General features: G+C 45.3%; 1 protein-coding gene across 3 annotated transcripts in view; it reads right to left on the reverse strand.

Moving 5' to 3' along the window:
* The window catches only part of LOC124186234, a 58,533-nt gene extending 38,233 nt beyond the window's left edge, over positions 1-20,300 (reverse strand). Inside the window, exons 1-2 of one of the 3 annotated variants that reach the window (XM_046577753.1) lie at positions 19,717-20,300; positions 19,440-19,632 (exon numbers count right to left, since the gene is read on the reverse strand). The gene's annotated coding sequence lies outside the window, so the exon portion shown is untranslated. Of the gene's footprint in view, positions 1-19,439 lie in introns of all 3 variants that reach the window. The other 2 variants (XM_046577755.1, XM_046577752.1) reach the window with 2 other exon arrangements.
* Between the last annotated feature and the right edge of the window lie 2,433 nt (positions 20,301-22,733).

A 22,733-nucleotide genomic window follows, 5' to 3' on the forward strand; every position in this document is an offset into this window, starting at 1 on the left:
TCCTAGTTACGAGATAATGTGTATCCAGCTAGTCCGTAGGACAGCAGGCGGCTGATATACGTTTTGTAGGAAGAAAACGGCGCAGGAGGTGAAGGACGTAAAAGAAGAAGAAGAAGAGGAAGAGGAAGGAAACAGCGTTGACGCCACTCGGGGAGATTGTGCTCGTCAGTCATCCGAGACGACGCGTCTGTCGAAACGGCATGACTACTTTTCGAGTTGGCACGGTGGCTCCAGAGTCACTTAAACGTCACTCCGGGTCTTCGAGAGTCGATTACGAAAAGCTCATAAACTGGCGATAGGTGACCGAGAGAACCGCTCCGTCGTCTTCTCTGTGACAGGGTAGAAAAATTATGAAACGATAACGAGTTGAGGGTAAGGAAGTTGCACCGTGTCGTCAGGTAGAAAAAAAAAGCCGTGTTCGAGAGCAGTTTCGACCTCCGTAAGACGAGAGAAGGACTCTCGTTGTACCGTAACAACTGTAAAAGGCTCACCACCTGCTCGTATATCAATCGTGGATCTCGTTAATCCTTCTCGAAAGAACCGCGGAGGGGTCTAAAATTAAATCAAATTACTGTGGATTTTCTACGCCGAGTGGCAACGCCGTTACTCAAGGTCGAGTCGTGCTTACGTTACGGGGTTACGGTGAGCGTCTCGACCCACGTCGCCGAGGCATCCTGCAGGGATAAACTATAAACCGCGAATCGAAAAACCACCCGGCGTCTTTTTTCCCAACTTGAGGAAAGAGCGTGAACATTCGTCCGGAGAGGAGTATTTCACTCCTCTTCGAGGCGGGCGTCGTTTCTTCGCCTTCTTGGCTCTTTGTCCCGCACCGAAATACTTTCTTTCGGTCTTTCGATCGACCGTTAATTCTTATCTCTGACTCTCGAAGTGCGCTCGCCCGCGAAGTAACAACTCTACAAAATGTCTACACGTGTAAGTTGGACCGCGGGCCGGAATAAAGCGTTTCGTTTAACGACCTCTCGCTCTCCTCGTTCATCTTATACTTCTTAAATTCCTCTTCTCCCTGCATCCGCAAATGAATTTTCCGACGCAACTTGGATCACTCGATCGTAATAATTGCACGATAGCTGCACCGTGTCTCGAGATCACGACCATGATTTTACGAAGCTAGGAAAGCTAGGAAAAAATAATTCCGAGGATCGTATCGTCGTTGCAGCACCGTGCTAAAGAGCAGCTGAAATACCGAGTTGACGGATGAAAACTGGAAAGTCCGGTTGATCGGTTTTTCCATTTTCCGCACTTCCATCAACTCGCCGACATCTTGTTATCACAGCGTCACGGTGAATCCCTTGAAAAGGGTTAAAAGCGAGGCTAAAATGTTACAGAGGAATTCTTTCTTCCTTCCTCAAAATGCCCCGAATACAACCATACAAGAGAATAATTGCACTCGCGTGCATTCGACTGCAACAGCTGGTTAAGAATTTACGATAGATAGAATCACGCGAGAAAATAGACCTCAACTTTCTTGAGGTTCCAGGAACGAGTGAGATTACAAGGCGGAGACAAGGAGCGGAATTAGAAATTGGGATAAACCCGACACCCGTCTCATTGTTCGAATTAATTATGTAAAGGAGGCCAGTGTCCATCACAACCAAGGAACCAACTTCACGCTGCTGCCATTTCAAACGAGGAACCAAAACTTTATCCGATGATGATGGAGGTATAATTACAGATATGGGACAATCATTGTGTGTGTGTGTGTGTTGTGTGCGACAAAGAAGAATTTAAAGATGAAGGAGAGAAAGCAGGAGATAAACAATTATTAATCGTTCCCAGCGTCTTATTGTATACTCGTCGTTGTAAGCGTAGAATGTATGCACATACGGCCAATTATACATAACCGGGTAGGAAATGACGCGCGTAACTTGTCTGAATGAGAAATAAAGCGAGTGGAATTCAGGTGGTGAAGGGTATTCCAAGCAAGAGCCGCGAAGAGTCGACCGTTATGTGTGCCTTTGCCTAATTTGTGTTGTTACTCCGTACGGAAAAGTATCTGGCAACATTCTCCTTAGCGCCAACAATGTAATTTTGTGGCCAACAAGCAGGGTATCAAAGAGCTCGAACGCCGGTGTTGCTGGATCCGGTAAACAGGCTCTACTAGGTGCGAAAACAAACCTAAAGACGGTGTTTGATCAAACTTTACGACTCGGGAACCCGGTTCATGGAAATAAGAAAAAGTATGGGCACCTCTCCTTTGAAGTTTTTTACATGGTTTCTCTCTCTCTCGAATTTATCAAGAGCTCTTGTTTGCTAGCTACGAGCAATTGTTGTTGTTCCCTTCGAGTTTGCTTCCACATAATACACGGTAAACAGACCCTGTTCTCCTTCCGTCTAATCTTTTCCCAGGGGGAGGAAAAAATTGTTCAATTAGGCGAAAAAGTGTCATTCCTCGTCGAGTAATGATCACTCAAAGTCGGTCGCCTCGGTCTTTCGGAAGAAGAATGCCAGGCGCCGCCTTTCGGCATCGGGAGTTAGAGAGAGACTAAAAGATGGTATCGACCGCTTCGATCCATCCAAGGTGATATAATGATCGCTCATCATCGGTGACAAACGACGGTGCAACAGGTTCAAGTTTTTTATTGGAAGGTGTTATACGCACGCGGACGTTCGGGACAAGACCTAATTGGACGACGGGGTTAAATTGTTTTTTACTCTGATCAGGGTGGGTGGAATTGAGACGGTGAGAGACCGAAAATACAACCGTGCGAAGAAAGAGCGAGCGGAACGTAGTCGTCGTCGTCGTAGTCGTCATCCGGATAACGATGATGTTATAATCATTTCAGTCAAGGCGTCGCGGCTTCTCTACCGCGTACCTACAACATACCTACTCGTGCAGTGTCTCTCTTTTTCTCATCTTCGATGGGCGGATGCTCGACGACTCGAAAAGGAATAAACGAGTAAGGAAATGCAGAGGGAACAAAAGAAGACGAAGCAAAATGAAGTACGGAAAAGAAAAGCCAACCGAGTACGCCAAGGGCGTCTATCACAATGGAAGTTTAAATTCTAATTAGACCGGTGGGTTTGACCTACACGTAACTTGTTCTCCTCGCTCGACGTCTCGTCACCAGCTGCAACTTTGCCTTCGCGGCATGAATGAACGGAGAAAATGAAAGGAACGAGTGGGTTTCACGACCTTAGCAGGATCGTTCTTGAACTCCTGACGCCAATGGCGAATTTCGGTATCTCCTAACAGCATCGAAACGATCCTGGTGCGTTCGACGGCCGAGGATGAAGGAAACACAAGATAGGCGCGAGTGGGGAAAAAATGGAGTCGTCTACTTATACGCATGGTTTAGCATGCATTAGCCTATGCAGGTCGTCGATCATCGTTAATACGCTCAGATGCCGTATACGTGGGAGGTATTCGATTACGGGACGTAATCCAAACCCGTATAACTGGCCGGTCGTCGTTAATACTCGGGGACAAAACTGGTCCCGCAGAATCTGCGCGGGTTTTTTTCCGTCGTCCCGTTTTTTGTCTACACTTCTGCACCGCACGGTATTCGCGAACAGGCGAATCGAACCGTTCCTGCCCGCAAGAACGGTTGGAAATACTTTTTGGCGTGTGTTCGAAGTTTCGAGGAGGATCGGCCGGCGAATCGGTGGGAATTCAATTACTTAGTTGCTCAACTCTCGTATTCTGCCGACGGCGGTTTTTTCGACTCAAGTTTAATGTTATGCGGCGCGGAGTTTGGTCAAACGAAAATTTGTTTACTCGGACGTCGAGAGGCGGCCCTTCAGGGCTGCGAAAACTTGGTCAGGTCGAACACCTTTGACAGAGATAAGAGATGCAGGTATATTTGAAAAGTTCGAACCGATGACGCACGAAGAGTGATTTCGACCTCAACTTGGCCTTTCGAAACGGGTGTTCCCGAACCTGTTCGAAAATATTCCGATTCCAACCGAGATCGGCTTCACTCGAATATTTCGTAAGCCTCGTTTCTGGGAATTTAATACCTGCATCACGCGCGATGCCAACTCTCGAATCTGTGCGTCTATCAATCGGGATTCGAAGTCGGTTTTATGCTCGGCTTACGTCCGTGGCTACTCGACCACGCCGATCGTTCCCTCTTGCCCTATCTCAGTTTATTCTAATCTCTCCCGCCTTAAACTCCCCAGATTAGGTATTACGGTTTAATCCAAACGTAAATGCTGGATTAAATCGCGGCTGAAACAGTGGCTAATATCACTGAAATCGTCGCTGTATGATTATGCTCTGTGCTCCGCGCGCCTAAGGTTAATCGGTATATCGGGGAAAATATAAAGCGCTTGATTTATCACGGAAACAGTCATGATGTGACTCGACCTGACACGTGTTCGCTATGGGATATGTATGGGAAATTTAGGACCCTAAATTTAAACACCTGTTGTTGTTGATCGTAGATTTGATTACCGGTGAGATATGTTTTTAAGAAATTAATCCGTTAGACGTGACTCGGCGAAAGTTGGCCGGGTCACCAGTAAAACTTTCTGGATCTGTGTATAATCTCTCCGGTTTTTCCAACGTGCAACGATGCATTTAAAGCCAGAGTGCGATAAGCGTCGAATAATAAAAATTCCACCGCACATGAGTAAAGACAAATCGACGCTCCAAGGTCTCCATAAATTTCGTAAGATAAGCTATTTATGCAACGCATTTTTAGAATTTGAACGTACGAACAAACAGCGTCGTTTAAGCTGGAAAGTTGCGTCACGAAGAAACTTTGGAGAGACACAGAGAAAGAGAGAGAAAAGAGACAGAGAGAGAGAGAGAGAGAGAGAGAGACTGGAAGAGAATGGGACAAAGGGAAGCGGGTGACTTGAATCGTCCGAAAATCTAGACAATGAAAAAGGGCACCCTTTGACGCTCGTTCATGTAGCAGAGAGTCGAAAGTCCAGGCCCCGATACCACACAAGTTGAACTCAAAAATCAGATACCTATTCCCTCCACGGTTATGATGGATGTGTCTAATCGCTCAAACAGGTGACTGCAGCCGCACTCGGTCCAAGTTGACCGAGTCGCGTGGAGCCCCTCCTTTTTTAACTCCTGAGGGTCGAAACGCGTGCACCACCACGCCTGTCCACCCTTCCGTATCGTCGACGAAGTTAACGGGCCGCGTCATTCCTTTGTTCCCTCTTTTCATTTGATCTCAAAACGAAAATGCAAATGAACGCAATTTTTTATCCTTTTGAAACAACGAGCCGCTGTGAATGAAAAAAAAAAAAAAACACTAGGGCGAAAAAGTTTCGGTTTGTTGAAGCCGATCGACAGTCTGGCCAGTGACTCGGAATTTGAATTTTATAACAACCACTCAGCGTGTATCAAACATCGACGGCGCCTTGCATTGGGAGTGATTAATGGACGAAAGGGGGTTACTGAAATTAGTCCCATAGATTTTTTACCCCGGGTTAAAGTGGGAACGGAATCAGTTCAAGTCCAAGAATTTTTTCTCCCCCGTTTTCTTATCAGATGACACAGTTCCCGCAGTCTGCAAGGGTCGCCCTTTCCCCGCCGGGTTAAGGAAGATGAAACGATTCGGGATCCCATCCATTATTTATATTATTCGAGAAAAATGGCGGTCTGGCGCAGGGGACGGTGGAAGCGACGACTGCGACCGGGGTGAATAATTTATTATATTCGAATTCGACGAGAAAGTTACGCAGGCGTATTTACCCCCACGGGTAATTGACCCACTCTATTTACCCCCCCCCCCCCCCCCCCGCCGCCCCTAATTTCCATGCGATCGAGGCAATTTCCAGAGTACAACTCGAGGGGAGAAATCGTAGGAGGAAAAATATCGAGTTTCAGAAACGGAATGAAAGATCTACGACACCCGTCAGTTCAAGGAAACGGTTCCAGCCGTGTCTCTTCCTACACCTCGCGCAACCCTTTCGGTGACAAATGCATGCAAAGATAACCCGGAACCCCAGTTTGGCCCCGACTCGTTATTAATGCCACCGCGTGTCCATTGTCAAACTCACTAGGTGTGCTCCGACGGCGTAGGACCAACTGGGCCAGACCCAGGGGCCCGGGCGAAGGGCCCCGCGGGGTCCCGTAGGGTGTCAACCGCCCGAAACCCGGAGCTTAGACAATGTACGGAATACGATAGTCGTTGTCCGTCCTTCTCCACCCTATTTCGCGTCTGTGAAGAAGTTATAAAACGCACTCGCTGAGGCTGGAATTGACAGAGTGAAACGGTCAATTGCGATTAATTGCGGTTAATTGACCGTACACGGTAGAAAACTCGTCGGGGATCCGAGAGGGAACGAGAAAAGGACAAAAGAAAAGTCGTTATTCGTTTTGACGAGAGAAGAACGGGACGAGCGATCAATGATGATCCTTACACGAGAACCTACTTCAATTTTAACTTGATACAACTTGTTTTGTTTTGTATTCATTTTTTGTATTCTCCGAAGGTGTCGACTTGTACGACGAGGAGGAATCGATAGGCTAACTGCCTGTGCCTACCTGAGTTATTTCCCTTGATACCAGAACAGGGTGACGTGGAAGGAGGTCGTTCGAGGGTGGCGGAAAAGGGATACGTTATGGTCGAATCGATGCGCGATGGCGTGGAGAATACATGGCTGAAATTACGCCTCGTCCCAACCCCACGGGTGCTATTGAACTGACATTAGTCGAGCGGTGCACTGATTGCCGGTGTGAGAGGAACTACATGATAGGTATAAATTATTCATTAACCCCTAAGAAATACAAGTTCGATTCTCAACCGCTGAATTAGTCCTTCAGGGCTGCCGCGCGTGGGCCGAGGAAAGGAAAGACGGAGAGAGAAAAAAGGAGAGAAGAGTCGATGGGTAGGCACGCGGTTGGCGTTTACCTTTTTTCAGTATCTGTTTGAAAAATGAAAAATTAAAGCAACGTGTGCTATGACGGTTGGAAAATATTGTGTGTAAAAAGTGCAAGAATAAGAATAAGAGAAGTAACGGATCCGGTCGGCTTCAGCCATGCCGAGATATAAGGACACAGGACGAATATGTATGTCCATCGATTCCGTGGTTTAGAGAGGGTGCATGCATGCATGTAGAATGTGCATAATAACAACCCCCGTTGTTTTTAGCTCCTTGTTTTTCCGAGAGCAAGATTCTTCCCTACGCCAAAACTTACGACCCGGTAGGTCACGGATTAGCATAATTTATACCAGCTCGTGTGCGGTATGAACGCATGCCTATAATACATACGTAAAACATAGGTAATAAATAATTTCGCGAATACGTACGCTGCTGTACCTACACGCCGGGTGCGATGTAGCGGAGAAGGAGGGAATAGAGCGGTCCGTAGTCATCGGATGAATTATTCCCGAAGAAATATATCCTTAGCAAATACATATAGTACCTACCTACGAGTACTGCCTTTTGGTATTCAAGTTATACGGAAAGAGAGAGCGAAAAAGAGAGAGAGAGAGAGACTCCGGCACTAATTTATTACAAATATAATACCTGCGTAAAGGAAAGATGCAACCAATGATAAGCCGCGAGATTTTTGCATTATTATGTCATCCGTCATTGGACAGAGAAGTTCACTTGGAACTACCTCTGACCATCTTGCCATGTACCGCCGACTGATAATTCCGGCTACTTTACGATCCCATTATTCTAGCCGCGGTTGAGACAAACCGAGGAAACGAAACTTCAAGCGGCGGACTGGCCTGGTCCAGACACATAACTTCTTCGACCTGCAAGACTCCAACGCCCTGCGGGACCCGGGAGTCACCTGGGAGACCCACCGCTGACGGTGAATTCGAAATACCCTCTCGCATTGTTTGGTGCCGTCGAGTAAGGAGGATGGAGAGTCCGGGAACTAGGATAGATCGAAAAGCCTTGGATCACCGTCACCTGGCGCAGAGTCCTGATCCGGATCGTTTCGACAATGCCAGATTGGAGAAGCATCGAGAGGAGTTTCTGGAATTGTTTAACACCGTTCCAAACCGTCGTTGGGAAGACGACTGACTATCGGTCCGAAGATAAAGGAGGGACCTACTCGAGAGGTGCGTGCTGGTGGCTACGTAGCGTTGCTCTGGAATAAATTCTCGGCAATAAATCCGATTTGCATGCTGCAGCCATTTACAGCACACAAGGTGAGGAGGAATCGACGAAGCTAAAGAGGATCGTGACTTATTGGTCGGAGCACGTATAGCCTCGCGGTGTGTAGCCGAGATAGATGGTAGGAAGTGGCATAAATCGTTGGATTTTCCCGTGACAGAGTAGAGAAACGGTCGTTTAATTACCCGCTTCGGGGTTTACAGCGTAAGGACGTTAATCGTCGCGGCGACGATTCCTTCGCACGAAGGCCGACCATCCTGGCTTTTCCTCATCTCTCTCGGAAACTGAAATCTCCGGAGCAGTTCCAGCATCGACGTTACCACGAGAACTCGTCTTCTACCGGCGCTTATCTATCGCCCCGCCATACCGAGCGTATGGAAATTTATTCCGTCGAGGTGTGGTGCGGCTTGTACTCGCCCGCGCCTCTTCAACGACTGTCCATAACGCGGTGAGCTGAGAAGAATGCAAGAGGTGCCCGTTTCTGGCGTCAAAGATTGTTGCGCCGACTTTAGTTACTCTCTCAAGGCAGGTATCGTCCCACGTCGATATCTCCGATTCGATGTCTTTTGTAGTATGTTCTAGTAGACTAAAAACTATGCGATACGTACTTTTTTTTCATCTGCCATTAAACGCTTTAAAGTGGTGAAACCACCCTCCAAAGTAAGACATGTCAAGCGGTGATAGAACCAATTTTTTTTTTAAACTGAGAAAATTACATTTTTCATTTCTCATCATGAGAAAAATTCCAAGTTTCCAATTGGATGAAACTGCCCTTGGCGTGCCTTACTGTACGGACACTTGGCCAGAGTAGAAGGCCGTTCGTAGCTGACTCTCATGTGTATTTCATTTCATTTCATTTCATTTCACTTCGTCTCAGGGTTGGGTCGGGTCTCTACTCCTCGTCTTCGTGGATGGATATTCTCGAGTCGTGGGTGGCTCGAGGCTGCAAGACCAGGGTTGACAGAGCCGTTGGATGTGCATGGAATTGTGTTCATCGGGGATGACGAGGTATTGTTTGTCGCGAGAGGTGCGGAGGTGTAACGACGATGGGAGTCGGAGGGAGGCGTTCGTCGGCCGGACAATGGGTGACCGGCAAGTTTTGTCTAATTAAAAGAACGATTAGAGCTCCATTGTTGGATAACCGTTTCAATCCTTTCACCAGGTGACCACCACCCGTGCCCTCTTCTTCCTTCCTATGCGGTCTTTTTTCTTCTTGGCAGCTTCTTCTTCTGCTTTTTGACAGTTAGATTCTCATTATTTACCACGAATAGCCAGTTATTGTATAACCAGCCGGAAGAACATCTTCTAGAAGTTTAGTCAGTGCTTCGTAGAATATGTGGGACAGAAAAAAAAAAAAGAAACAGTAACGTAAACATCACAAGCGATATGCTGAAATCGACGAGTGGGACTGAATTTCATTGCGCAGGTCAGTTGCTTACAAGTTCTACTAGAGGCGAGTTACTCGCCTGGAGGCAAATATTATTATGCACGGATGAATCGGTTAAGAGTCAATTTTTTTTTTCTGTTGTTTAAATATTCCGCTTCTATTTTGAGCATTGTTTCAAGTTTTTATACGTAAGAAAGATTTGAGTACCGCCGACAGCGGTAAACCGGTCATTTATATCCTCCTCTTTTTGGTCCTTTCATTTCCAGAGTACGCCGAGCACGTGCGGCGTGAAGTCACGCATTAGACATGTTTAAATACTCTTTGCTTAAATATGTGCCGACATAAGTACGTGGTTCGAATGGACTTTACGGTATGTAAAAGTTTGTAAAACATCAGTACCTACCTACTAACGATAAAGTAATAAGACTCCGTCGACATCTCGGAACGATCTCACGAGTGAATCGAGCCAACTAAGCGAATACATCTGTTTGAGTTTAAGAGAAAAACATACAATACGAAAGAGACGAAAAGGACGAGCACGTCTTTCGAATCTTCGCTGGTAGCCGCAATATAAAGAATTCCAATATCACCTCGCGCAGGCTAATTATTTTAATTGCACTCCTTCCACGCCGGTGTTCGAAGGGGAGGACAAACATCGCTGCGGATCGATACCATCTCTCTATCCCAGTCCTGCAGGCCTCCAAAGAGACCAATTTATCCCCGTAGTAGCATAAAGTCCGAGCAATCCCACCTTTGCATCACGCTTTTGCCATTCCGTGTGTCTAGTCACACCCACCCAGCAGCTATCGCCGGCTGAATCTGGCTCATTATCACCGAGTCCTTTTAATTAGTGACAAATCTGTCCTTCTAGCGCAAACGCGGAGGCGGACTTGGCGACGAGCTCCCACCTCGATCGTCCTGACAAAGACAAGCATGCTCCTTCCTCCTTTACCGATCCGTCCGATAATTGATAGTGTTTTTCTTTTTTCTTACTTTTCTTTTATTTACCTTTTAGCTTTCTCTCGCTCTGCAGGCGTTCCGTGAACGTGTTGAAAACGAAAGTACTCTGGACACTCTCGATTATTATATCCTTGAGAAAACTTGTTAACGTTAAAAACCTTCTCTCTGAACTTAACTAAAAAAGAAAAACAAGCTTGATATATATATATATATATATATATATATATATATATATATATATATATATACTGCTTACAGATTAATAAAACTAGTTTTTGAACGTGGGTAATAGCCCGTGATTTTAACAAATCATTTCCCATCTCTAAAGAATAACATCAATCCTTTCTCCGATTCCGAAAGAGGGTTGTAGAAAGAAGGCGACAGGATTAACGAGTGGCGAACACGCACTGGTTTTGCCTGTACGCAGAAGGCATGAAACGGCTCATTGTCAGGGAACGCATATATACTCGTTTACAGAGTATACATGATACAAGACCACGTTAGATGGTTGCAGTGATTGAGCACATTCATAGACTGGCCTGGAGGGACACGGGCATTGATTTATCGGTATTAAATGCTGCAGCCAACATTTCGTCAAGCTGTAATATAACTAACAACTGCACGATGCCATGCTGCAGGAATCGTTGCAGAGATACTTTGCTTGCAAACTCTCTCTCTCTCTCTCTCTGTCTCTCTGTGTTTTCTACGCAGCCAAAACGTCCCGGGAACGATACCCGTCGCGTCTATTTATCGGGTCGTTAAATTTCACCGCATAAATGTTAGACACATATATAGATATATATATATATATATATTGAGATTTTTTCTTCCACCACGTATATATATATATGTATATATATATATATACGTGGTGGAAGAAAAAAATCTCTACCGACCGATAGCGATAGCCGCTGCCTCGGAGTTCAGACAGGCTAAACGGTGTCTATATTAACAATGCGAGGAGATCTGAGCGGGCGAAGTGTACGAAGAGCGTGTGCATGCGAAAAATAAAAATAAAAAAAAGCTCTCTGAATTATCGGAAGACCCGGAGTCCCGGCCCCCGTCCTCGTCGCTCTGCCTGCCCCTCCGATCGCAGGCACTAAACCTGTAATAAATTCAGCGAGAGTCGAGTCCCGATCGCGACGAGGCTGAGAGGCGTACGTGCGATTCGCCGCGGCGAGCATGGCCGCTGGAGGAATGAATTGGAGCACCACGTGGCCAAGCCGCAAACCGCGAAAATTGCGCACGAGACCGAGCCGGGCTTTCTCGTTGTATTCGCAACAGTCTCGTACTTGCCAAACGCGGTGCCCAACGCTCCAAGAATCTTGGCTCATCGTCAACGAAGGAGTGTCAGCTCCCATATATCGTTGGCCGAGACTCCTACGCTAGCTGTCCATCGTAAATCCGTGTCCTGACCTGAAGGGTTCATTGCAGCTAGTGCCACGCGTGACGACAGGTGGCGAATACTTCTTGCAGCCGAAGCGAGGTTAATCGCTATTATACCAAAATAATACATTATACGCCTCTCGGTATCTGCTCCGTAACAATTTCGATCTGCACCGCTGGATCGGAGATCCAAGGAATCGACGTTCCTTTCTATCGGAGGTATTGAACACTGTGGGTGGTCATCCGAGTAGGACCATTTCCCTTTTCCTTTTTTGCTTACTACACCAAAGAAGCTTCTTGTGCCGACTTTGCTTTCTAATGTTTTCAGGGCAAAGCAACCTTACAAGTACTATTGTTTATTAACTGTTGGAACGGCTTCTTTGAGCGGTGGGAAATTTATCATTCGCATAATAATAATCGTTAGACGCAATTGGTGTAGTTAAATTATAACCACAACAAAAAGTAACAAAAGTGACTTTACTTGGATTGCTAATAAAAAAGAAAAAAAAACTGAATATACCCTACTATACAAATTTGACGTTGTCATGAAAATAAGAAGATGAAAATAACGAAGTATCAACTCAAATGGTATGGCATGGTTAATTATATCACCTCCTGAAGTCGTTGATTTTATTTTTTTCACATTCATTATTCCAAAATTGTATTATACCGTTACGGCCAAAATAGTATTACAAATACTTGAAAGAAAAAAATAAAAAAAAACAGAGTACCTCCACTCCGCTGTGCCCCATAACATGAGCTGTACTTTTATTCGTCGATATTAAACAAACAGTACAAGCCGTACGAATAGATGACACAGTTGTTCTCTGTTGAGAAAAAAAAACAAAGAAATCGAAAGAAACAATTGCACAAGCCCCATGACTAAATAATAAAAATTTCTTCTTAACGAACTGCAACCTGCAGATTTTCAATCAGCGGTAAACCAATAACCAATGCGCAAAGAACTCTGAAGTAGCCATAAAATTTTGCTGTTAATTAAAATTATAACTAACTTCTGCGTGACAACTGCCTATGGAAGATTGCCGAACGACATTCTCTGCGGTGAAGCACAAACAGGTCTGAAATACGGGACAACGGATATTTTACGCCGACAATAAAAGTTAATTAGTGTAGTACAATTGGCGATAAAATCTACCGAACAAAACGACGAGAGTCAAGAATCTAAAAGCGAGTGAGCCGAGCGTGCAAGTAAGTTTTATATACATATTATATACGTGTATGATGATAAATAAAAATTTCAATTTAGAATTTTATAGAACATTATATAGGCATGGAAAAAAAAAGAAATAGAAAATAAAAGAGAGCAGCAACGCGCGGCGCTACCACGTAAGGTGTACAATACGTAGCAGCAACAAAGCCAACATCCTTATCTGAGACTAGATACATTTTTTTGTCGCCTCAAGCACTTGTCTCGAACGGCGACAGGCATGCAACACCTTGCGTTGTATGTGCCTAGTTACTCCGTAGGCCTGTACCTGATCCACCGTTAAAAAAGAATCTCTGAGAAATACTCCAAGGATAGCAAATGCCAACACGGCCAAATGTCCAGCCAAATTGTAATAATTTAAGCTAACCACGTGCCCCGTTAACAAGCGTGAAACGCAGTCCGGCTGACCGACGCACGATACATGTGAAATGTCCATGCGTGGAGGATCATTGGTGAGTATACCGCATGATCGTCGGACTGCCGCGTGCTTGACGGATGATAAAACAAGGATCGTTGGACGGTTTATGATCGAGGGATGTACGAGTGAATGTGAGAATAAACGACGCGTCGTAAAAGTCGAATCCAGGCGTTGGTGCATGTTCGAAAATTTGAAATCGGTCTTCACAATCTAAGGTGGTGTAACGGAAAGGGAGAGAGGGAGAGAGGGAAGGAGGGGGAAACAAACTGGGTGGGCACCCCAAGCGGCACCGTTTAACAAAACTCGCGGATTAAGTAGTTGAGGCGATAAATTGGAGGTTCTCCGACCGAGAAGACTGACTACTCCTCTCGAACTCTCATCTTCGTGAACCGTGAACCAAGCGGATGACGATCGGGCAGAACAGTCGTTGGTGTGTATCGAAGAGAGGAGCTCGATGACTAGCGGGTGGCATTAGGTCACCGAAGATCTCGGTAGAAAGAAGATATCATAGAAATTCCAGTGGCCAGAAGGGTGGTGCTACATGAGAAAGGAGCCCGTCGACGATGCCGCGTGAAAAGAAGAAAATGAGTAAAAATAATTATACGAGGTTCGTCGAGACTCTCGACGTCTTGTGTAAGACACCGCGGTTTAACGGAGTGATAGATGTTCGGATACGGGTAAAACTTGGAAAACAAATCTCTGCCGGTGGACGTAACACGATGAAAAATGATTGTATGAAAGTATATTTAGGCATGAAAAGAAGAATTCAAACCGAGCCGGGTTTGGATTCTAATCCCGTGTACGAGATAGGCTGTATCGAAACACGAGGAGGAAAAGGCGATACACTTAAACCAACGTCGAATCCTGTTTCCACTCAATTACAGTAACTTTATCCGTCCAGATCGATAGATAATCACCGATACAGCCGAAGCGTCGTCGTGACAGCCTGCAGCGCGGAAAAGAACCCGAAGATCGATTCCATTTTTTCTTCTTACCGATCGTTGAAGCAGAGATTAGTAGCCAGTATGAATTACGACAAGGCCGAAATGTACCCCGATTGATGATATCTTTGCTTAACGATACCGTGTAAATGTCGATGAAACAGGGATCCGAGCCATTGAAGGCACATTGTCGCGCAGCCCAATATCCATGAAGCTGAAACTATCAGCCAGAGTTGGCAGCCAAATGTGTTCAATTTTTTGAAAATAGAAAAATGGTGTTCAGTTTTATCCTCATAATTCTATAAAAGTATCGGAGGTTCAAGATATTTCACTAAATTTAGATTCTCGGACTTCACTGTCGTAAATTCGAATGGACATTAGAACGTTTGGGTGCTAATTCTTGCTGTTAGCTTCAGTCTCGTCCAACGTCCATCGTCAAGCATCAGCCGGATTTTCATCGACAACGGAACTGACGAACCATTGAAAATCCATTAAACAAAGAGTACCTAATGGCACTACACAACAAACTAGCGCTAACTGCTGGTTCATAGTCGGCGGCGCAGAGTTGAGTAAAGTACCGAAACTCTCCGACACCTGTGGCGACTTTCAGGGCACCGTCCGATCACCCGGGCCGAAGCCGAGGAGCGTGAGTAAATAAGTGTGTGCAGTTGGCGTTCGACGCGTAAGTGGGTCACTCACCTCCGATCGCGTGTGCTGCACCACAGATGCGCACACCTACCAGTCCTAGCCGTGACGCAAACTTAGCACCGTCGCGTCGGGACTGCCGCTTATCGGTAACCACCAGGCACAAGGTCGGCTGAGTGTATATGAGAGGTTTTCCTCACGGACGATAGTGCTCGTCTAACATCGGAGGCCGAACACTAACAACACCGACACGTCGATGCGCGGCGGGTCACGCACATTTCATTGGTGCTTACACCACTACATCGGACGGTGTGCTTGACCATCGACGATGGAGTTTGGAGGCTCTGCTCCTGCACTTTCGGACGAAAGGTACGAGTGCAGGTGACGATGACGTCGATGACGACGATAATTGCGCAATATGCACTCGAGCTCTTCTTCATCGCCACACCTCGGTCCGATAAATGGCGAACATGTGAAATTACTTCCGCGTGCAATGTTTGCCCATTAGTGTACCAACGGTGTAATTACTATTATACGGCGCGATTGGAAGATTGGCCCGCTTCCTCATCGTTCATGTACACCGCCGATTGCAATTAAGCGATATTAAGTCCGCGCGGTGCTCGATTCTTGGCCAGCATCTCGCCGATGATCGAGGCTCGTGTGAGACACTCACCTTTGCAGGTTGGTGGGATCCTCGATGTGCGGTAGGTGTAATGAATTGGTCAAACGCACAGCGCGTGTAAAAGCTTCGTGCGAGCTAACGTCGAGCAGACGATTGTAAATCGCGTTTTGACTCGCTACACGGTGGCGAGATAATTTTCACCCTTGATTTGATAAACTCCTGATTATGCAACGAACGTAGCATGAAAATACGCTTTCTCACACTCTCTCTCTCTCTCGGAAGAGAGAGAATATCGCATGTCCTCAACGGTTACAGCGTGTTATAAGCCTCGTTAATATTCAGCTTCTGTACACAAGACAAGTTGGCTTGTGGTTACGGCCTTAGTCCCGCGACTCCAGTTACTTCATATCCCTAAGGAATGCGCTGGAATTATTAAAGGCCGGGGCTGCCACTGGTTAATTATTTCGTTATTTTAATTAACATTCAGTTTTGAAGAACCGAGAGAGAACTCCGTAGCTCCGAACGCTATGATCGTTTATCATGCACGCGTTTTCGTTGGCAGAATACATAAACAATACCGCAAAATCGTTCGCTGGTTTACTCAATTATGTAAACTTATGTCACCAGGTGAATAAATTTCTTTTTTATCGTCTCACGATGACGATGTCGAATCGCCGTGTAATCATCATGAAATGTTGATATTGATCATTAGCTTTCTCGCCGAATCACGTAAGCTTCGGTATTTGCTATATCTAAGCCTGAATCAAGCACTCGATTATACTCAATTTCAGAATGAAATTGGTGATAAAGGAAAGCACTACGAAGAAGTGAGGCTGCCGTATGAAATACGGAGAGAAATAATAACACCGTAAACGAAGGAGGAAGACGCTGCAGTGAGCGCCCCTCCTTCTACTTAATCCCCTTGACGAATCAACGGCTCCATTAATATATCCGACATGTCCTAATATTTAGATCCTTTGCCCGTCGTCGGCTAAAGCTCAAACTCAAGCTCGAGCTCGAGCTCGCGTAAACAACACGGCGAGTCGAAGGGATCAGGGAATAACTAACTCAGCTCTTCTTTTTCGGTATTAGGGGTTCAGAGACTAGCTCAGTTTATCCGAGGGTGAGTAAGAACCGGGAGAACGTCTTTGAGAGCGAGAAGGACAGCTGGAGGCACGAGCCGCTACAGAGCAAAGTCGAGAGTAAGGATTACCAATCGACGATGCCCGTTTCAAACACGTCTTTAGTCGGATCGGAGCCTCCTAATCTCCGCAAGAATGCCCGGCTTGACTCGGCTTTGTACCGAGACTGATGATCATTTTCGCCATTCACATATACATCGTGGAAATAAATATGAAAAAGAACATTGGGAACTTGTCACCGACCATTTTTCTCGGGCTAATTCGTCGATTCGGAGACTTTCACGCGGTGATCTCTGTACAAACGGATGGCTGACTCCCATGCTTCCAGCACGCGGCAACCTATGACAATTAGAAGCCTCAACAGCCGACACTAGCGCCGCAATATCCGAGGTTAAACTAACGGGTCACGTGGGTGACAGCCTATCAGAAACAGACTTAGTCACATGGTTCTGCTAATTTAACCAATGACACAAACGGTGAACCACGTGATTCGTTAGTTCCATTGAGGCTCTTGAAGCGCTGTGTCGATTTCGTCTGCTTCTAATCGACTCAGACCGAAGACTGTTGTCAGCCATCCAATTAGTACAGAGATCAGTGGTTTAACGTAGCTTAAATATCATCGGCCGGTTGTTGCTACCAGGAAGTGAGTGCCTATCATTGACTATAATACAGACTACGAGGCCGCGGGGGATCAGAAAGGTTGGCCGACTTGGTAAAGCAAAACGATCGACATGAGCCTCTCGGAGACAATCAAATGTACGACATGACCTTAGGCGATGCGGTAAGCCGGAGGCCCCTGAGTTGGAACAAACGGTAAAGACGTGGTGCCAGTCATGGGAACATGGCGAGTTGAAAATTTTAAAGACTGGTGAACACGCGGTCGAATTATACTACAGACACCAAGAGGAACTGACTCGGTGAAAATGATAGCACGTGGTCATTACCGGGACTCAGGGTTCCCGGCGGCTGCCAGACAGCGGCGTAATATTTCTCTGCTCGTTTTCCACCATTCATTCGAAAAGCGTTCCACACCCTGACCTCAGCCCCATACTCCAATTGTGTCTCTGCATGAGAAAAGAACGAGTTCTCGTTGCTGCCGGTTCTTCGGCCCTGGTTTCGTTGTTGAAAATCGCGTCTTAAATCAAGTGGTAGAAATTAACGACGCACTGTCCAAACTGTGTATATATATATATAAATATATCGATCCTTGAGTAGCACTGAATGATTTTTATTGCTGATATATTGCCGGGGTTTATTGGAGTGTAATTCTTGAGCATAGATAATGGGGAGCACCAATCGCCGAGAGTTACGTGCAGGGTAAATACTCGGGATCCTCGTCTCGCAATCAGCGAACCACGCGTGCAGCGTACTGCGGTGATTTATCATCACAATCGCGCAACAGGTGTAACGCGTGAGAGTTGGTACCAACTCGCTAAACAAACAATTTACTTAAGAGTAACTCGCTGTTTGCACCCTGAACAATGGATAACTCGCGGTAAATTTTACGCCGCATGTATTTCGCACGGTTATCCATAGACACAGTTGTATGGTAATACAAGACATTTTTCCGTGACAGGTTCATTGCGCACGCACGTAAAGCGAGCACGAATCTTCCAACTTGACGTTCCAACTCTCTTACACTGTTGAGCTTGTCGAATAGCCGTAAGTAAAAAGAAGCGCCTCGAGTTTTTTCTCGCTTCGTCCATCGAGAGGACAACAACGCTACAATCCGCGATAAGTTTTCAAGTACGTATAAGTCTGTACCCTCCGTACGCCAAGCCTGCGGTACACTTATTTAAGGCTCGAGAAGGATGCGTGGATTTCTACGTATATTCTCCCGTTGACACTCACTTAGCGACCAGATTCTAACGAGCAAATAGTCTCTCTCTCGTGTCCGAACCTTACAGAGATTTTCGCTCGAGCTGCTCTCGACTCACACCATGTACACCGTACAGCCAGCTCTATAGATATACCACGAAAAATCAAACTCTCCAAAAAGCTGATCGGACGAAATATAGCCGGTCAATCTCGCTTATCGCCTTCAGGTAAATCGTAACCCGTCAATTCAGGTGGAATATCTATAATTGAATTGAGGCCGGCTGGTTGCGCAATCAAAACTCTGCTCACTTATCAAAGCAGGGATTATTTTTGTGTACCGCGCATATTACGACAAACTCACCGAATAAACATCTTCGCAAGTCTATTTGGAATCACAAATTAGCTTGACCCATGGCGCGACGCAGGTTCCCTTGAAAAGCTGTCAGACCATTCTCTATGGAAATAGATAGTAATGATAAAGGAAGGCTCGGTAAGCAGTGGTCCAAGTTCTAGCTGCTGTGGTCCAGGAGTCGAAAGCGTCGGCAGAGACTGGAGATCGCTTTCCTAACGGTTCGTAGAGTCACGGGACGGAACGACGATTCCGGAGTTTTAAACTAGGCACGTAGGTCCGTCGGTTGGCCCGATAGGCAACGCGTGAGATTCGGTTCTATTATTTGTACGACAGATGTACGCCACGAGACGGAAATGAAGGGGGGGTTAGGCGGGGTGTGTAAACAGAGGTGGAAGTGGGAAGGGGATAAAAGACACACGTTGCACTCTGGTTCAAACATTCGACCGATCATAATTACACGACACGGTGGCACTGTGTCCTACCTTTGAAATGTGAAACGTCTAATCCACAACAAGCTCCGCGTCCCGTCTCCGTGGATATAGTCGTTTTATCATCAATCCAACGAAACGCCCGTCATTTTCACTAAGGCAACCAGCCACGGGAGATAAGAAGATTTATAACATAACACTCCACGCGGCACTTATCTATCTCGAACTTTAGGCACTTTGTATTTTTCTTTAAAAAACAAAAAAAAAAAAAAAGTGGTGAAATTCTCAACCTCCACGACTCATCTTTTATCACTAGAGTTATATTGTATACCTCCAATCGGACTCTTTCGAATTTTCGTCTATCCTGCACTCGCACTTTTCCGTTTTATACATCCCTCGACGGGCGTCGATGATGAACATTGCAGCTCACGCATAAACTATGTGTTACAAGAGAAGACCGGTACATAAACTGAACGTGGCTACATTTTACGTATAAATTATTTGTTTAAAAAAATTGTTTTTCCTCACACCGTCTGCTCTCGCCGTTAAACACCACAAATTATAATGGTAACGGTGATTTGTCACAGCGATCGTCCAAAGCGACTTAGTACACCGTACGGTCTACCTTTTCGACCGATGCGCGCGAAGTCGTATCGGTTTCACGAAGAAATTGACCAACAGTCATCGTATTAAGAATCAGAAAAAAACAAGGTACACCCGGGTGATTGGTAAAATAACGGATAAACAGGTGTTTGACGAAAATTGAAATCGTACAAAAGTATGTACAGTCCGGCCTCGCGACTCTCTGAGAATCACCCTGAAAAGAAAATTCCTCGCTATCCGCGATTTCGCGGCGATTAGCGAGGGATACGCGTCGTCGTCGTCGTCGGTAGGGGCGGACGAAATTAATTACAACCGATACGGAGTAAAAAAAAAACAGAAAAAAAAAAGCGTCAACGAAGACCGGAGAACGAAGCAACGCGCGGCGGTTACGTTCAAGGTCTTATCAGCGCGAGTGAAGAACGGATACTGAAGTACCGAAGGCACGAGTCGACTGGATACCCGTACTCACCGTGACTCGCGTCACGGCTCGCGGAAAGAAAGAGCTCGGCAGTGGCAGCGAGTTAGTGAGCCGGGTGTACAGCGCTGCGCACTGCATCGGCTCCTCGGTCAATCGGCGTGCCACCAAAAAGCGAGTCATCGGAGCCGCCGAGGAGGTGAACGACAGGTGCCGTCGTCCATCGTGTCCTCCCCAGGTGAGGTACTCCGACGTACTGACACCGAGTCAAGTTCGGTTGGTACTGACCGCGTGGTGCGTTGCTCGCCCCGCATGGCACCGTTATGCTTTATTATCTGCGGACTCGGACGTGCGGCATGACGGCAGAAGGTGCGCCAAGAGAACGGCACGTTAAAGAGATCAGCTTTTTCTCTCAGATTTCCTGCTCTCAGAGAAAAATGGAAGTTATCGTAAGCACACCGAAAATCGAATGCTGAGTTCTCGCTGGATCTCTAGGTTTTTAAGTTCGGAGGATCACCGACAATCATTTTCAAACGGACGTTTGCCTGGGTTTACGTATGCACGTGTGTACGCGTGCGACTAATTTTTTTTGTCCGACGATATCTCGACAGCGAGTTATCAGATTTCAATGATTTTGGCCTTAATCGACGCGGATTTTACAAACTTAGAACTGATTAGATTTTGGATTCGATCGGTTCGCTGCTTTTGTAATTATTTAAATGACAAAATTACAAACAGTTAAATAAGATTTATGATATCTAGCGAATGGGTGAACGGATTTGAATGAAAATTGGTACCGTGAGGTTATTTGGGTCTCTAATCATCTATCTAAGGTTAGATTTGCAAAATTTAAAATTGACGTATTCGAAAAGCTAAAAAAAAAAAAATAAAATAAAAATAATAAGATAAAAATCTAAAAATATCCCGACATTGGTAGAAGGAGCTTTTTTAGGTCACCGATAACGAATCCAAAGTCAGATTTCCAAAATTTGCAACGGTGGATCCATTATCGTGGTTGAATATAAAAAAAATCATCATGTTTTCACGTAATTGGTATCCGAGGGTTTTAAAATCGTCAATTAAGAATCTGAATTTGTAGTTCTAAATACAAATTGAATATTATTCTTTATTTTTCTCTATGAACTTGGAACCTGCAGTGTGAGAACGGTAATTTCTATGGCTGGCTCGCGGCCAGTCCGAATCATCCTTTTTCAAATTTTTAGCTGCTTCAGTCGGGCTCGAAGAGCGTTGGTTCCACCTTACGACATTATATTTATCGTATCAAACACGCAGCACCAACGATAAGTCACAACGAGTAGTCAAACAAGCATCGTATTATACATACATTGTATAATAATCGCACGTGGAAAATGTGTCACGTTGATAACCCCTTTCTTTTAGGAGGGAGGGGGGGGGGGGGGGCTATTGTCTCGTTCTTTTCGTTAACAGTTTTATTACTGCGCGCTATATTTGGTATTAAACGGGGGGGGCCCTGCCATACCCTGCAAACACGTGACAAAAACGCGAGTTGATACGACGTTAAAATATTGCTATTACACACGTGTGCTTACGCGCAAACAAATCTCGTGTTGCATATTTATAAAACGAACAACGAACCTGGTGTACAAGTATATACGGTTTACTGCCGAAAACTTATCTCGTCTTCACGTTTTCAAATATTTTATGTACATATATATTATTATATATTATTAGACACAGTTTCACACGTAATATGTTTTTAACTGTCAAATTTAGGTTTTTCCTGAAAATGCATACACGGAACTCGACGAAATTTTGGCGTTGAAACATAAATTTTCACACTGATGATATTTATACGTATTATTATACAATCAGCAGTGGCATGAGTATAGAGTGACGAATATATATACAGACTAATATCTATCTAATATATATATATACTATGTATAGATATGTACATGGGGCATTCCACACCAACTCAACTGACGATCGATCATGACATTTATTTTGTAAGTTCACCAAGGATTTTTCCTACCTCGGTACGATTCCTGAAAAGCTTCCGAAAAAAATTTCAAATTACATCAATCCATCGTCTTTAATCAATGATTTTTCAAACCGATCTCAAAAAGACTCAAATTGATTTTTGAAAAACAGAAACAACGAGGTCCGACTCTGAATCTCGCGTGAAAATGTTCCGTCTCGGTAAGCGAGTGTTTTTTTTCTTGCATCGTAAAAATCAATTTCGGTTTTTTTGAGACGGGTGTAAAAAATCATAGGTTAAAGACGGGTGATTAATGCGATTTGAAATTCTTTCGGAATCTTTTCAGGAGTCGTACCGAGGTAGGAAAAAT

Source organism: Neodiprion fabricii, chromosome 7 (genome assembly GCF_021155785.1).
Source record: "Neodiprion fabricii isolate iyNeoFabr1 chromosome 7, iyNeoFabr1.1, whole genome shotgun sequence".
Lineage (NCBI taxonomy): Eukaryota > Metazoa > Arthropoda > Insecta > Hymenoptera > Diprionidae > Neodiprion > Neodiprion fabricii.